At 33.8% G+C, this 17,499-nt stretch overlaps 1 protein-coding gene across 2 annotated transcripts in view; it reads right to left on the bottom strand.

Annotated features, from left to right (window-relative positions):
• Nucleotides 1–17,499, bottom strand: part of LOC118737905 (uridine phosphorylase 1-like) — a 175,591-nt gene that overhangs the window by 112,159 nt on the left and 45,933 nt on the right. The window lies entirely within an intron of this gene.

The raw sequence follows: 17,499 nt of genomic DNA, 5'->3' as shown, positions 1-17,499 counted from the left end.
CGGCCGATAAAGTCTGTAGTGTGCGGTGGGTTTAAAGCATTTTAAACAAGAAATATCGCCGCCGCATTTTATATGGTTTTTATTCATGTGATTCCCTGTGGGGAAAATCTCTAGTTCTGAACTGGTGCGCTTCTAGTACATTTAGACCCAGTACTGGTTCGCGATAAATCTCTTTTGCATGCAAGCAGCTGGCGAATTTAACATGGCGATGTCCTAGGAAGTTTCAATTGCCGCCCGCTGCATCCTTTTTTCGATAATTCCGAACTAGTCCTAAATTCTGTCCCAGTTCTGAAATCGACGAAAGAAAAAAGTATCATAATTTTTCCATCTTTATGGTTCTTCCGTGTGTGCGATTTTAAGTTATTTTGGCAGAAATGTGTTTTCAATTTGAAATTAAATTTGTTTGAATGATTGTAAGAAATGTACGTTTACATACTTTTAGCTGTAGCTGAGTTTGCAGAGGTGCCCGCTGTTATTTCTTAGATTCCAGATGGTCCCAAGATGTTGAAATGTTAACACAAATTTTAGTTTTGTATGAAACAGCATCTGCGAAGCGCAGAATAGAAGCGTATTTGAACGAAAAAGCCGCCGAACACATATCTATGTAAAGTAAACAAGCCCCCCGCTGCATCCCTTATTCGATAGTTCCGAACTTGTTCTAAATTCGACAAATAAGATCTAGTTCGTTCTGCATCCCTTTTTCTATAGTTCCGAACCATTTCTAAATTCGTCACTTTAGATATCGATTTCTAGTGAAAAAAAAAACTGAAAAAATTAGTATTTTAAAAGTACCACTTTTCGCCGATTTTGGCCTGGTGAGGAACTAGTTCGTATCGGACTAGTTCCTTTTTGGCGATAAAGACCTAGTACGGAACTAGAAATTTGATTCACTAGTCCGCGTTTTCCCTGCAGGGTTAGCACTGGTAAGAATGTATGTATGTGTATGTTAAATATGTATATGTGTATTAAAAATGAAGTGATCAGTTTTGAAATATATAAATATTTATATGTCCTGCTAAAAAATATCTAAAATTATAAACGAAAATCCCCAAGTCGAATATCGCAGCACTGCCCTAATTACGTGTTTGTCACAGACACGGTTTATCTCAAAAATTTTAAAGTGAAACTACCTTCTAAAAATTATTGTATCATTCATAGCAAATTCTCATGTTTGTAGTTTTTTTAACCGACCGCATAACTTTGGACCACGTTAACCGATTTCGAGATTTCTTTTTTCGTCGGACAGGTGGTACCTCAAGGGTGGTCCCATATTAATATTGTTTAGATCCGATAATTAGAGCGTGAAGAAATTAAGAATAATCTTAAATTTTTATATGAGAATTGAAGTCGGTTTTGTTTTTGCTTAAAAATTACTTTTTTTTTTAATTGTCGTACACATTTAAATTAGGTCAATTTGAAAGAGCAAGCCTTCAGCCATAATAGAGGTAGTTTTATTTGTTTTACATGACATTATGTTACGAGATTATGAAAGCACCTCGAAAAAATTTCTTTAACTTAGGTATCTTTTGTGAATACATAGAAGATTTTTTAAAGGCACCCTACGTAAATCACATATCGAGCCCTAACCGCCAAAATAAAGTAAGAGACATTTTTTTTAATTCTCTTTTTGATGCAGAAATGCATCTAGATGCCCAAGGAATATATCTGCATCAAAATGAAACAAGTAAGAGCAGCGCCGTCTTCGGCTTTGCGGAAGGCTTCATACCTTTCATGAACATCTGCAAATTTTACTTTGACAGACTACTGCTTTTGAATACATCTGCATACATTGATAGAGGAGTTACATACTTATATAAAAAATCGCATCTAAACAATCAGAGGTATGGAAGATATACCTTATATTAGCACCAATCTAAGTGATTTTCACTGCTATATGATCGGTATGTAAACCGGTAATACAATTTATTGGGTTTAGTTTCCTACATAAATGAGATATATCGCAAAAACTGGTATCTGAACAATCAGTGGTATAGGAGATAAAGCTTATACAGCATAGATTTTGACGATTTACCCAGTAGACTTTGTATTATTATTTATAAAATATCTTACGAAATTTATCGGTTTTAGCTGTTCAAATAAAGGAGTTTTACAGTAAAATCCCATATCTGAACAATCAGATGTATGGAAGATACATATATGTTATAGTCACCCGATCCTTGTTATTTTCACTGTAAGTATTCTGTTAATAACGAGTGAAAATGGTGCGAAATTTCATGTTCCTAGCTGCATAAATGGACGAGTTATGATAAAAGACCTCATATCTGAACAATCAGTTGTATGGGGGCTGCAGGTTATAGTGAGCCGATCTTTGTTATTTTCACTGTAAGTCTTCTGTTGATAATGGGTCCAAGTACTGCAAAATTTCATGTTCCTAGCTGCATAAATGGAGAAGTTATAGCGAAAAATCTCATATCTGAACAATCAGTTGTATGGGAGCTATATGTTATAGTGACCCGATCTTTGTAATTTTCATTGTAAGTATTCTGTTGATAATGGGTGCAAGTACCGCAAAATTGCATGTTCCTAGCTGCATAAATGGAGAAGTTATAACGAAAAATCTCATATCTGAACAATCAGTTGTATGGGAGCTATATGTTATAGTGATCCGATTCGTCCGGTTCCGACAAATGATTAATACATTATAAAAATACACCCACCTACCAAATTTCATCCGGATATCTCGAAAACTGAGAGACTAGATTGCATACAAACAGACGGACAGACGGACATGGCTAAGTCGACTCAGCTCGACGTTCTGATCATATAAGTATACATTTTAATGGGTCTATCTCTTTTTATTATGGTACTTACAAACATTGGACCAAAGTTATAATACCATTTCATGCTCATGAAAGGTATAAAAAAATGTAGCTTACGGTTTCTTTGAAAGCACAGAAATAAATATGTATTTTTAAACCACAACACATCCAAATTGCACTTTGCCGGAAATTCGCTAAATTCCTAGAAATTAACGTACATTAACACTTTACTTTCTATTTTCTCGCTGCTACCAACTTGCACCGCAATTTATCAAACGAAAATTAAAGCTGTGCCTAAATTGGATTCGCGTGGTTAACCGCAATTTTATTAACGCTGAAAATGAAATAAGTAAAACGGGAAACTTGATGACTTCTATAAAATGAATGAAATTTTGCTGCAACATAAAAGTATATGTATACATCGATATCTACAATGTATTTGACAATACCGCTTTAGGTCGGCTCACCCGCTATTCGGGGAGCTCAAATTTCAAATCACTTCATATTATAGTTTTAAGTAAAGATGTAATCTATACGGAGCGGCGGAGGAGACGACCAGCCTTTTTGTAAAGTTATTAAAGTGAAGTTTATTACGCATACTTAAAATTCGTAAAAAAATTACACTTGCTTTTTTCGCCAACCTTTTGAATTAAACAAGAAATATTGTTTTTTAATTAATTTCCACCGATTCTCTCTAGTATTTGTTAAAAGTGGGCTTTAATAAAAAACAAGTTACGCAACACTGCATGAAAATTTGAGTGGCATTACCTCAAAAACTTTATCGGCTGTCTGATAGACGACTGTAACGGCAGTGGTGCACAACCACTACATTTCCTTATCCGCTCAAGGTGCCAGCAATGCTCCTTATTTTGTGCACCCACCACATTTTGTGAATACGAATGTAGAAATGTATGACATATGTGCATACATAATAGCACACGTTCAAGCACCTAATTTCCCTGCAAAAATATAAAGAGCAGGTGGTCCACTGGGTCGTAGCTTTAAAGTATGTGCAAGAGGGCCGAATTGCATACTATAACTTGTTATGCTGACCTGGACAACTTCAAACGTAGAAAGTGATATATGTGTTGAACACCACCTCTTTGTGGCCCATTGGCAATATGATTCGGTTTCCGAATGTGCCATGGTCCAAAAGGAGAAGTTGTCTAGGTGCTCCCATGTTATACAGCAGTGGACCAGAAGTGGTCCCTTTTTATGCAACGTTGGACCAGAGGTGGCCAGGCCCAATGACATGGCAATGTTAATGTAACCATATTTTCTCCATATATTTGGACCATTTTGGTTACTAGTGTTGGTTAAAAGGTAACGTGGTCCTGTACTAGTATTTAACCTAGTTCCACTTTTTGCAGTGTGTTTACAGCTGGCAAAGTCTTGCGATGAGTAGAGGGTAATGCTTTTTGTTTTGACCCTAATTAGATTGTGAAGTGTACACGTGTAATTTTGTGTCGCCCTTTCGGCGAGAGGCCGAGGCCGAGGTCGAGGCTGAAAATTTGGAAAATGAGTGTATCTACATATGTAGTGTGTACGTATGTATATCTACTTACATGTATTTCTTCGACAATCAACAACGCAGCTCTGAAAATATGAAATTTCGAACTGCAGTATTTATGATTCTTTTAGTTGTTGTTACATATGCGCACATTACAAGTTATGATTCGAATTTGAGACATCAAATGGATTAGAAGGTCGCTTCGGTAGAAAGCACCCAGTGCAATGCATTTTACTGCGAATTTATGTACGCTAACTTCAGCCGAATGCAGCTACATACATACACATACTCGTAATAATCCTTAGTACTTAGTTACTTTTCTGTAGCTTTGCTCCTCAAATTCATTCGTTACCGCTTTGCTACTTTGTTTCCGGCGCGTAAACCCGCAAGAATTTGCCATATTTATCATATTCATACATACATATTTTTCCCCTGAACTACATGCGATATGTACGTTGGGGGTCACGTGGAACCTTCTAGAAAGACTGAGTTTTTCATATTACCATGTTAAAAATTAGCTTCAATTCAAGGCATTTCAAACAAGTAGTAGCATTAGAGCAAAAACAACACTCGCGGATATTTTGTTGTTGCTTCTGGTATCTAAAATGTCGAAAACTGTTCTCATTTTTGTTGTTGTAAATCGAAGTGTGCCATGTGAAATACAAAAAATAAAAAATAAAAATTTTAAATTGGAAAAAATAAAAAAATTTTGCAACTTTCTTTCTTAATAACTTCGTCATTGGGCGCGTTTCTAAGACGTAGCTGTTGCTAAACTGTTGAGTGTTTGTTTCAGAAACGCACAGTTGAGTAGTTCCGCTCAGCTCAACGGTTGGCAAATTTACGCCATTTTTTCCATCATAAAACTATTTCGCTACATGAAGTCAACAATTTATATAAGTCAAAAATTATGTTTTCCTTTCGTCAGTTTTCATAGAAAATTCAAATAAAAAAATTATTTCTCTGTAAATTGCTGGCGAAAGTGGCTGTTAATAAAATAAAATGCACGTACAAATACATATATTAAAAATAAAATAAGAAAAACTCCATTATAAATCCTGTGCTATCCATATTTTTGGCTTAATTTTTATTTTTAATTTTGTGCTGTTGTATTTAATTTTACTTGTTTACAAATGTTTTGGCAGTTAATGTATCATCCCGTTTCTAAGACGTAACTGTTGAACTCAACACTTGACAGCATTTCAGCAACAGTTGAGGTAAACAGTTGCGTCTTAGAAATGCGCCCATTGTTTGCTTCTCGATGCATTGATACATCCTTTGCCAGGCCCAGTTCTCAGTGTTTGTGCTGCTGAGTTGGGTGAACGTTACCAAAACTGCTATTAAATCGTTTATTTCGTATGAAAAAAGGTTTCACATGCAACTAGATTTTGAAAAGTTAGAATTTTTGTGAGAAGAAATTAAAAATATTTGACATTTTGGAGATCAAGTAACTTGAACCAAATCAAATCAGTGGTTCTACTGATACTACCTGTTCAATATGCCTTGCTTCAATTCAAAATTTTTGTTGTACTAAAATTTAATAGGGTACAAAACTGCGTACTCAAAATCTTTCTAGAAGATCTATTTAAGAAGTTGCAAATTCATTGAATTGCAAAAGTTTGACGTCAAAAATCCATATGATGAAGATGAGATAGTGGAGTTGATTATTTCGCCATATTTGAAGATACATACATACCCTACCAGACACGACTTACGCGGAGTCCAATACATTTAAATATTTCACATCTATATCTATCTGCGTTACATGATTCGTTATATAACGCGTAGTGTTCTTGTAGGGTATGTATGTATGAGTATGTAGGAAAAATTTTCTTTTCTTTCCTACTCATTTCGCGAGCTTTTTGACCTTACCATTTACAAACGAACAATGCACGCATACGAGTAAGAACCCTTTCTATCTACACAGGTGTATAAAGTCGACAAATCTCTTTTGGCTAAGCATTTAAGCTTTCTCTATCTCAACTATGTGCAGCTAAAGTTCAAGGCTTACATATATATTTCTGCCGAAAATTCATATCAGCTCACTTGTAAAAATGTTACATAGATTACTGTAATAATTCATATGTATGCTAATTTCCGACTCCACCCAAAGCGAAAAGAGCAACAAATCATTTTCGATTGCCTTTTAGATTTAAATAAAATGTGGTTTAATGAATAATATTTGACAATACATAAAATATTATATAAACAAGTAAGAAAGTCTAAGCTCGGGCGAAGCCGAACATTAAATACCCGGCGCAAGTATTAAATATATGTGTTTCCCCTTTCCAAAAGCTACCGCTACAGTGTAAGCCGGGGTGTATAAATTTTGAGTGAATTAGCGTCCTTAAATTTCGAAATATTGAAGTTTCAAGTATTTCTGAAATTTACCGTTATATGAAAATCGGCCGTAATTTTAGTCCGACTTCAATAATTTTCAGTGCTTTACTTTAATGTGGCAAGCACAATAACCGTACCGAGTTTGGTACAAATTGGTAGAACGGTTACCGAGATACATATATGTGATCATAAGTGGGCGGTGCCACGCCCATTTTCCAAAATTTTACCATAAACGTATTTCTTGGTAAAGAATTGTTGCAAGCATCAATTTTAAATAAATTAGATTTAATATTTACTGATTTATCAAAGATTTCGTATTTTTATAAATTACCGTTATATAGGATGTGGGTGTGGTTATTGTCCAATTTTAAAAATTTTCGGCCATTTGGTATGCTGTACCAAGGCCAACAACTGTGCCAAGTTTGGAAGAAATTGGTGCAGCTGTTACCAAGATATACACATGTAAGTATAAGTTGGCGTAGCTACGCCCATTTTCCAAAAATGTATAATATTGGGCACGTTCACAGAAAGCGCAACAGCTCAGTAACTGTTGCAATTGCACCTTCTGAACGCGTTGTTTTGTACTTCTGATCAACTGAACAGTTGCGTGTTAGATGATCGTAATATTTTTCTGATTATTTCAGACAACATGTTGGTGTGTACCTTTGAGAGTTGAATTTCACAGCTAATGTATCAAGCCGTTCAGAAGACGCATAACGATCACTAATTTTGTTAGCAATGGTTGGGCTCAACTGCTGCGCCTTCTGAACCTACCCATTCTTATTTTTCGTCTACAAATTATTGTAAATATCAAGTTTGAGTGAATAATCTTCAGTAAATACTAAAATATCTCAGTTTGCGTATTTCTGAAAATTACCGTTAGATGGGAGGCAAGCGCCGTTATTGTCTGAATTTGCTCATTTTCAATACTATCCGTCCTACGCCCGAAAGAAGTGCACGTACCAAGTTTCGTTAAGATATCTCAATTTTTACTCCAGTTATCATGTGCACAGACGGGCGGGCAGATGGACGAACGCACGGGCAGACAGTCACAGCTCAATCGATTTCTCTTTTCATTCTGATCATTTATGTACACATTTGTCTATAGATATCTATCTCGGTTCGTTTTGCCCGTTAACCGTTATGTGAACAAAGTTAAATATACCCTTGCGCACAAGTGCGCTCGATTTTAACAGCAAAATTCATACATGATTTGAACATTTCGTTAGCGGAAACTCGATTGCCACACGGAATAAGTAACAATATTAATTGCACGACCTTCAGCTTCCGCATTATAGAGAGACATGTCATTGCAATACATATATCCTACTAGTATTAAAATTGCGGTTAAGATACTACCTATTACATAAAAAAAATTTAACTTGGTTAGGTTAGGTTATTATTTAGATGTTTGAACAGGACGCCTAAAAAGAATGCACCGAGGAAAGAAAAATTTATTGATTCAGAATGAGAGTGCTTTATAGCTTAAATGTTAGAATATTTGCATTACAAATACATTTAACATACCGTACACGATCTTTGTGACACAATTAAAAATTTGGCCTTTTTGATATTGAGTTTCTATTTACCTTTCAGCAAAAGCTGGAGCAATTTTTGTATAATTTGTTAAAAAAAACCGTAAGATAAAGTCTCCCTTGCCCATATGATTAGTATAGTTTTCGTATTCTCTGACAAACGTGAAATTTTGAGTTGTATCACCTTTGAAGATCATGTGCGATACGTACTTTGTTTACACGAATAAACATTGTTGAGGAATTAGGTTCTATTTAGATGCTTTTTAGAGGCGCTAAAATTAATTTAAGTGGTCACTTGGTTTATGGGAAATTCGCAGAAATGTATCTACATGGGTAAGCTAGCTTGCCGCCACGATACCTGGCCAACTTATTAAATTTTGTTCGATCACTGATAAATATTATTGAGAGGAATTACGTGCTACTTAGGTCCACTAATATTAATTAAATTGTTCACTCGGTCTACGAGAAATGTGTATGGGTCTTCTACTCAGAAGGCGTTGCATATTTTTTTGGCACAAGCCTTATTTATTTAGCGGTGTTTTAGCGATAGAAATTTTAGGTAGCGATTTGTAGAATCCCACTGCTGATTCAATTTGTGTTTATTCCCAATTTTGTTTATTTTTCTTTTCATAGGATTAAATCTACTATGCTTAGACTCTTGGAGGGTGGGAACAAGGATTTGTACTCTGCGTCAAGCTATTCGAGGTTATTTTTCTTGTAAGTAAAATCATTGTGACTAGCTGACTGATTTTGTTGACGACTTTAACAACTGCAGCTTTTGTGTTTGGTACGTTTCCCTATATGGCACATAGGGCCGCCTGGTAGATTAGGCAATGAAATGTGAAGGCCGGTTTTTTTTAAACTGACCAACCAATCCTTCAGTTTTGTCTATTTCAGTGTTTGAGGTAATGTAGTGTCATTTTATCATTGCCTCTGAAAATTTTCCATAAAAAATATTAAAAGTTGGCTGACAAATTTGAAATTCGTGGAATTTTCGAGAATTGCGCACAAAGTTTTAAACTTTTATTTACTGTTCCATATTCTCTTTGTGTTTCTGTAAATGTTTAAAATGCACTTCTGTACATATGGGAGGCTCCATGAGAAAGTGAACCTTAATGCAAAAATTATTTTTTTTGTAAAACTAACAAACGTTTGGATAAGACATTTGTAAATACCCTGAATCAACCAAAAAATAACAAATTAAAGCTTTAAGTACATTTTTATTACCTTTTTTACGTTTCGAAATCAAGTTTTAAGTAAACTTTTTTTGTGAGTTTCAAATAGGTCATGTTGAACTGTCAAATAATTTGCGATTCATAATTCAAGCGTCGGGTAAGAAAAATATATAGTAGAATTTATCTGCTTTTAATAAAATTGTGTTTCATATTAAATTGCGGGGGATTAGGGTAGAACGGGTGGACTCGCTTGTGGTCAGCTGATTAAGTTAACTCTCATCGGTCCCCAAAACTCGAACTGGTTATTGTATATACGCCCCTATACAAATAGATCTGACCCTTCTAATTAGATTTTTATGAAAAATTCCAAAGCAAGCAATTATATAGCACATTCAGTTTCAGAAACTCGTGTTGATTTTTTTGCAATTTGTGGAAGGTGTTGCTCATTTTCTCCATACAAAAAATCGCTGTCGAACATACTTTGCGTGGAAAAAATTGCCAAAAATCAACGCGATTTTCTAAAATTTAATAGGCTATGTGGGCAAATCTCCGGAACCGTGTGCTTTTGTGTCACTCACCTTTAAATTAATTCCATTAATGTAATTATACTTTTTTTAAAAACTTGGGCCATTTTGATAACAAATGTGACGAGTTCTTGTAACTTATTTATTTATTTTTTTTTTTCAACAATCAAAGTAATTAAAATAACAATTTTTACGTGTCACTTTGTTCTTTTTTATACCCGAGCGCACTTGTGCACAAGGGTATTATAACTTTGTTCACATAACAGTTGTTTGTAACAGGCAAAACGAATCGATATAGATATAGACAACTGTATACATAAATGATCAGAATGAAAAGAGAAATCAATTAAGCGGTGACTGTCTGTCCGTCCGTCCGTCCGTCTGTGCACACGATAACTCAAGTAAAAATTGAGATATCTTAACAAAACTTGGTACATGCACTTCTTTTGGGCGTAGGACGGATGGTATTGAAAATGGGCGAAATCGGACAATAACCACGCCTACCTCCCATATAACGGTAATTTTCAGAAATACGAAAACTGCGATATTTTAGTAACTACTGAAGATAATTCACTCAAAATTGACATTTAGAATAACTTTTAGACGACAAATAAGAATATTAGAAATTTTTGGAAAATGGGCGTAGCCACGCCCACTTATGGTTAAATGTGTATATCTTGGTAACCGCTGCACCAATTTCTTCCAAACTTGGCACAGTTGTTGACCCTGGTACAGCATACCAAATAGCCGAAAACTTTTAAAATCGGACAATAACCACGCCCACATCCCATATAACGGTAATTTCGAGAAATACAAATTCCTCGATAAATCAGTAAATACAAAAGCCAATTTATTCAAAATTTATGGTTGCAACAATTCTTTACCAGGAAATACGTTTATGATAAAATCTTGGAAAATGGGCGTGGCACCGCCCACTTATAATCACATATATGTATCTCGTTAACCGCTCTAGCAATTTGTACCAAACTCGGTATGGTTATTGTGCTTGCCACATAAAAGCAAACCGTTGAAAATTGCTGAAATCGGACTAAAATTACGGCCGCTTTTCGTATAACGGTAAATTTCAGAAATTCTTTAAATTTCAATATTTCGAAATTTAATGATGCTAGTTTACTTAAAATTTATACACCCGGTTATCATGTAGCGGTAGCTTTCGCAAAGGTGGAAAACATATATTTAATACTTGCGTCGGGTATTTAATGTTCGGCTCCGCCCGAACTTAGACTTTCTTACTTGTTTGAGTATGACTTTTTCAGCGCAAAACCGAGATATTCAAAAATCATAGCAAATAGTAAATGTAATATTGGAAAATGCATAATGCGTTGAGAAAAATATGTGCTCCTCATTGGTCAAAAAGGTAAGTTCTTTTTCATATGCACCTTCAGCGATTACTAAATTGTTCTCATTGGTTTATACATATGGGTAAATCTAAAAAAACAGGTACCCTTGGTGTTATTTAGCTTTATTTTCGCTGTTGGAAACTATATCAAGCTGGTTGCTTTTGGTATATTTCATTGACATATATATACTTGAAGCCTCAAACAAAAAATTGGATCAATTTGCTGCATAACTTTTGATTTAAAGGCATTTAAATTTAAAAAAATAATGAAAACAAGTGATTTTTTATGTAATTTTTAAGAGGGACAAAATTAATTTTGTCATAACTTTTGAAGCACACCATATTCTGACTTGAAATTTAATGGGCATTTGGCACTTATGTGCGTACTCCATATGTAGAAGGTAAGAAAAGTGTGCATTACAAAATAACGAAATGGCTAGTAAGTCAAAGTCTGTAGCTCCACATTTCACAATTTTCAAAATTTTCGGTTTATCGCGTATAGTTTTGGAAGCATTTAATTTTAGGAACTTCTTAAATATGTGTTGTATTCTACAAACAATTGCGAATAATTTGATACCTTAGCAAGAGGTGTGCTTTCAGAATATACCAACTTTTAAAGATAAATAATCTACGGTTTTGAGCGTAATTTTTATTCCAAAAATATCTGAATTGAAGGCACATTTGGAAAATACGTTTAAACGATCTTAATATTCTATACTACTAGTCCTTATAACGTTCCATATACCTGTAAAATTTTTAATTATGCTCCTTCTTGTAGTCAGAATATTTCGAGTGTCAAATTTTCGACAAACGTTCTGATAATTGATCTTACTTAATTGAAGTCTTCTAAATTCAATGGCGTCCCCAGCTTTTTCCGATTGCCTCCACTTTGGAGATAGCGGTCCTTGAAACTTTGCTTAAATTTGACCTATTTTGTAATAAAAACTGCTCCCAGTTTTGAAGATATTTTACTAAAATGCACACGCTTGTATTCCTTCACTATCTCATAAAATCATCGAAATCGGTTCACTCTTAAATCTAGCTCCCATACAACTGATTGTCCAGAGACGTTGGTTTGCGTTATAACTCCTCCAATTACGCAGGTAAAAATTTAATATAGGTTCACTTTAACATATAGCACGCATACAATTTATTAATCAGTTATGAAGTTCGAGTTATAGCGCAAAAACACATAGGTATCTGAGTAATCAGTGCATACATTTCGATAATTTTAAGGAATAACTAATGTAATATTAAAAACCGTTATGTGCAAAATTTTAGTCAAATAACTTCAAAACTGTAATAAAATAGTTAACATTTAATCAAATTTTCAAATACAGTTACCTTGAAAACCGGAGCCAATCTGGTAAAACGGGGGAGGCCATTGAATTTAGAACGTCCCAATTAAGTGAGTTCAACATTCAAAATCTTTGCACTTACAACTTGAACAACGTCATTTGAACCCAGCTTATACTTTTGTTTTCTATTTCATGTTTATTCCTCGTCTAACTTTTGAAGCACTTGATGAAAATGAATTACACTTAGGTCTCTTTTTATGCGGATTTGAATTTATGCGGTTTTTCAAACCATTATTTCGCAGTAGCGATTTTGCTTTTTTGAGAGTTTTTATTACTTTTTTCAGTGTGTACAAGACAATGCTTCTGATAAATAATTTGTCTTTGTATTCTTACATAATAATAATAGATTGGCGCTTACACACATGTTAGTGTTTGGCCGAGCTTCTCCTCCAATTTGTGGTGTTCGCCTTGATGTTGTCACACAAAGCGGAGGGACCTACAGTTTTACGCCGACTCCGAACGGCGATTGTATTTTTACGACAAGCTGTTTTTCATGGCAGAAATACACTCGGAGGTTTGCCATTGCCTGCCGAGGGGCGACCGCTGTAAAACCTTTTTTTCTAAATTTCTTTTATGTATTCTTACATAATTCATGTATTTATTGTGGTATTTTTATTTTATTTTTTGGTTAAAATACAGATAAAATTTTATTTATTTCATTAATGTTCGCTTTTACATGGAATAATAAGTGTTGAAGTGAAGAACTAAATAGTTTTTTTGCTCAATAATGCCTCGCTGGATTTTTATGCGGTTTTTTACAATTTCTTACATGGAGTATTTGAATTTATGCGGTTTTTGAAAATGCTGGAACGCATCCCCTGTTTTTGTATGAAAGTAAAGTACTTTTTATGCGGATTTTTTTAATGCGGCTTTCTGAGGAACGCATGTACCGCATAAAAAGAGACCTAAGTGTACACTTACATTAATCCATTTATTAAGAGAATACGAATAAAATGATATATAAAACATGGGTGTGCTCACAAATTTAAAAACTAATTTTTTTTGGAGAGTGTACCTATTTTTTAGATTTGCCCATATATGTACATGTTAATTACACACTAAAGAATAAAATAAGACCTTTTACAGTTGTGTGCCTTTCGAAATATTGAAAATATAACAAATATTGTCAAAATAGATCTTTGCGTGAATGGCTTCAAATTTCTCATTTTTTTTTGATAGTTTGGGCAGTGCAGCTAACGAATTTTTAAATATATCATCAAATCAATATTTTCAATGGATCTTTAGCGAAAATTTGGTTTTCGTAAAATTTTTTGGAAACTGTACTTGTATCTCGAAAACCACTACACCAATCTGTACCAAATATGATATACACATTGCGCCTGACTTTCTTAAAAACTATTGAAATCGGACAAAAACCACGCCCTCTAGAAGTATCGCTAATATTGATTTTTCAAAATTTATTGTTTTTTACTTATAAATTTTTAAGCATTTGAGAAAAACGGATCACACAATAATTTAATGTTCCCTCAATGGATTTCAAACAATTTGATGTATGTTTGTGTGATAAGTTTCAGAATTTACGTTTTTTAGCATTGCCCATATAGAGATTTGCCCATATAACTGCATACTTGAAGTTTATGTTTAAAATCTGATTAGGAGTGTTATATCTGTTTGTATACGGGCGTATACACAGAAACCGGTTTGTAACTATTTCTACTGGGAACGAACCTATTTATGTTGATTTAACGTACTTCATGCAAAATAAATGTACTTTACCAAAACCCAGATCATTTCGACAATTAGTCTTTTTTATTCAAATTCAAATTCAAAAACTTTATATGGACTGCAGAGTGGAAGATCGACCTATCTCGGCAGCCAGTTCGAAAACGCCCTATCTCAAAAAAAAATTCAAGAACGTCCTATTTCAGAATTTTATTGAAAAACCCTCTATCTCAGAATTTGGTTGAAAAATGCCCTATTTCAGAAATCGATTCAAAAACGCCCTATCTCACTTCAAAATGTATTGAAAACATGCCGATATAGGGCGTTTTGAATCGGCAGCTGAGATAGGACGTTTTTGAAACGAATTCTGAAACAGGACGTTTTTTAAAAGTTTTTTCAGATAGGGCGTTTTCGAACTGGCTGCCGAGATAGGTCGATCTTCCACTCAGCAGGCGATATGGTCATGTAAAAAGAAGCGATGAGGGTTAAGCGACGCTTTAACCAGTTTTGACTTTTTTCTTGCGTTTATTTAATGTTTATAGTTTTTTTTATAAAGGTCTTGCACGAAATTTATAAAAATTAACAAACTTTAAAAATTAAACAAAACCGAAAACTTTTAAACTTTTTATTCAGAATATTTAGAAAAATTCTAGGTTTGCAGTTTTATAGCCCATTAAATTTAAGTGCGTAAAAGTGAAAATTTCTAGACGCTAGGAAATAGCGCTAATATTTTATAATTTTATTTGCTGATGGTGCTAGGCATTTTCGTCCATATAAAAGGTACTATCCTAAGATAAGATGAATTGATCCCCCGCTTGGCTTTTTATATTTTTTAATAAATAATCTTCAATATGGACGGACCACCCAAAAGCTCATTTTCATAAAAAAAAATCGTACGTGTCCCATCCGGATTTTGTTTTATAATAAAACAATAATTTTTGTGTAAGTTTATGCTTTGTTAGTATTCGTGGTTCTTTTTTTTATTTCAAGACATAAAGTTCACATAGAAAAATGAAATAAATTCGCAGTGTTTCCGTGACATATATCTGGTCCAAAAAGCAGTTTTTTTGTCCCACCCGTGACAGAAGCAATACCTCAGATTTTTTCCCATATAAAAGTAAGTTGGAATTTTTTCATATTTGGTAATAACTCATAGAATATTGAATTAGGTGCAGCTTTAGCAAAATGTAGAAATGCTGACAATTGTACACTTAAATTTAAAAAAAAAAAATAAAGTACATTACTACTGCACCAATATTCCACCCGTGACGGTGGAATACCCCATATGTACATTCATCTGTATTTTTTTGTTATTACATTTTGCTGTTTATAAATTTTCCTAAAAAACTATTTATGACTGCATATTTTCGATTCATATTGCATATTTTATGTGCATGTTAGAGAGTTTTAGATGCGCATATTTGCCAATTTATAGTGCAAGTAAACCCGCTTCCTAGTGATAAGTAAATTGTGACACAGGTTCGTGTCATAGCTTGTACATCTTTTCCAAGACAATTCAGCATATCGTCGATGTTTTTGCAAAACCGCCTATCTTAAGGCACTAAAATTTTACAGGAGAGCGAAAAAAGGTTTATTCTTTGAAGGCATTGCCTTAATGAGCGTTATTTTCTCCTGCTATTATTTTACAAATCTGTTGTTTTAATAACGATTTAACGATTTTTATGCATAAATCTCGATGCCTGGAGTTCAAGGTTACCAAATCTTATTTTTACCACAACGGCGATTTAGGCGGTTTTGCAAAGACATCGACGATATGTATCTCGGCATACTGCTTTTATAAAAGGATCTTATTTAAAAAGGTTGAAAGGCAAGCGTAAAAAAAGTTCATTACAGTTCACTTACTTCTGTAAAAAAAAAAATCTTTTCCGGTATTCTCGACTTAAATGAGAAATTTTGGGCATTACTGCTCTATATTTTTACATGTGTGTCTACTAATTAAATTTACTGTAAAGAACTTTACTGAAGAAATGTTAAAATTGAGTAAAATAAAACTTATTACTAATTAGTTAAGGTTAAAAAAGCCCTACAAGCAATTAAAAACTTGAACCTTAATCCACTGGAAGTTTTTGAGAATGCGTACATACAATGTCCATATGTACATATACATAAACACATGCATGTATTTATATACATAATATGTGAATAAATGCATGTAGCAACAGTAATTTTAAGAGGTACGTAAATAATCAACAAATTAGCTTCGTGTATAAACTGTCAGTTAATTATGTATACACGGGTATGTACATATAAACGGGGTTATACGTGTAAATGTGGGATAGTATTTACATATCTACTAAAAGAAAATACATGCATATACATCTTTTTTTTTTTAACAAACAATTCTTTTTTATTTTTAGCAAAATTCTCTTTTTATATAAAAGTAAGCACTCGTAACATAACTTTATGCCATTAATATCTAGCAGACGATTTTTATTCCCTCAACTACATAGTACTAAAATACTATCACAACCTAAATAAGCGATTTTTCCAAAGACGGAGATGTACGCTCACTTCTTAAGCGGAAATTAAAAGATTTTATGAATTTTTGCACAGTATGACATATCGAGTAATTCTGTATCATTATCTAATTTCTTTTAGTAAATGGACGATGTGTATGTATGTATGTATGTGTATATGATAAAATTTTCAACATAACAAATCCCTATAAACTTTTTGATTGTACTTTCCCTGTGGGGAAAATCTCTAGTTTTGAACTGGTGCGCTTCTAGTGCATTTAGAACCACTAACTAGTTCGCGATAAATCTCTTTTGTATGCAAACAACTAGCGAATTTAACACAGCGATGTCATAGGAATTGGAAATTGTCCCCCGCTGCATTACCTTTTCTATAGTTCAGAACCAGTCCTAAATTCGACATATGGGATCTAGTTCGCTTTGCACTCCATTTTCTATAGTTGTAAACGAAAAAAGTAACAAGATGTTTTCTTTTTGGGTTACAATGGTAGCAATTTTTAATTATTTGCAGAGAAATGTATTTTCAATCTGAAATCAAACTTGTTTGAATAAATGTGAATTAAATTGTGCATTTAAAAACACGTTTACATACCTTCGGCTGAAGCTGAATTTGCAGAGGTACTGTTATTGGTTATATTCCAGAAGGTCCCAAAATGTTAAGATGTTAACACAAATATTACTTTTGTATTACCAAACTATGAAAAAGCATCTGCGACGTGCAGACTGAAAGCGTATTTGAACG

Source organism: Rhagoletis pomonella, unplaced genomic scaffold, assembly GCF_013731165.1.
Source record: "Rhagoletis pomonella isolate Grant_MI unplaced genomic scaffold, Rhpom_1.0 Rhpom_scaffold_00004, whole genome shotgun sequence".
Taxonomy (NCBI): domain Eukaryota; kingdom Metazoa; phylum Arthropoda; class Insecta; order Diptera; family Tephritidae; genus Rhagoletis; species Rhagoletis pomonella.
The sequence above is the reverse complement of the archived record's forward strand: the minus strand, read 5'-3'. Positions and strand labels throughout refer to the sequence as shown.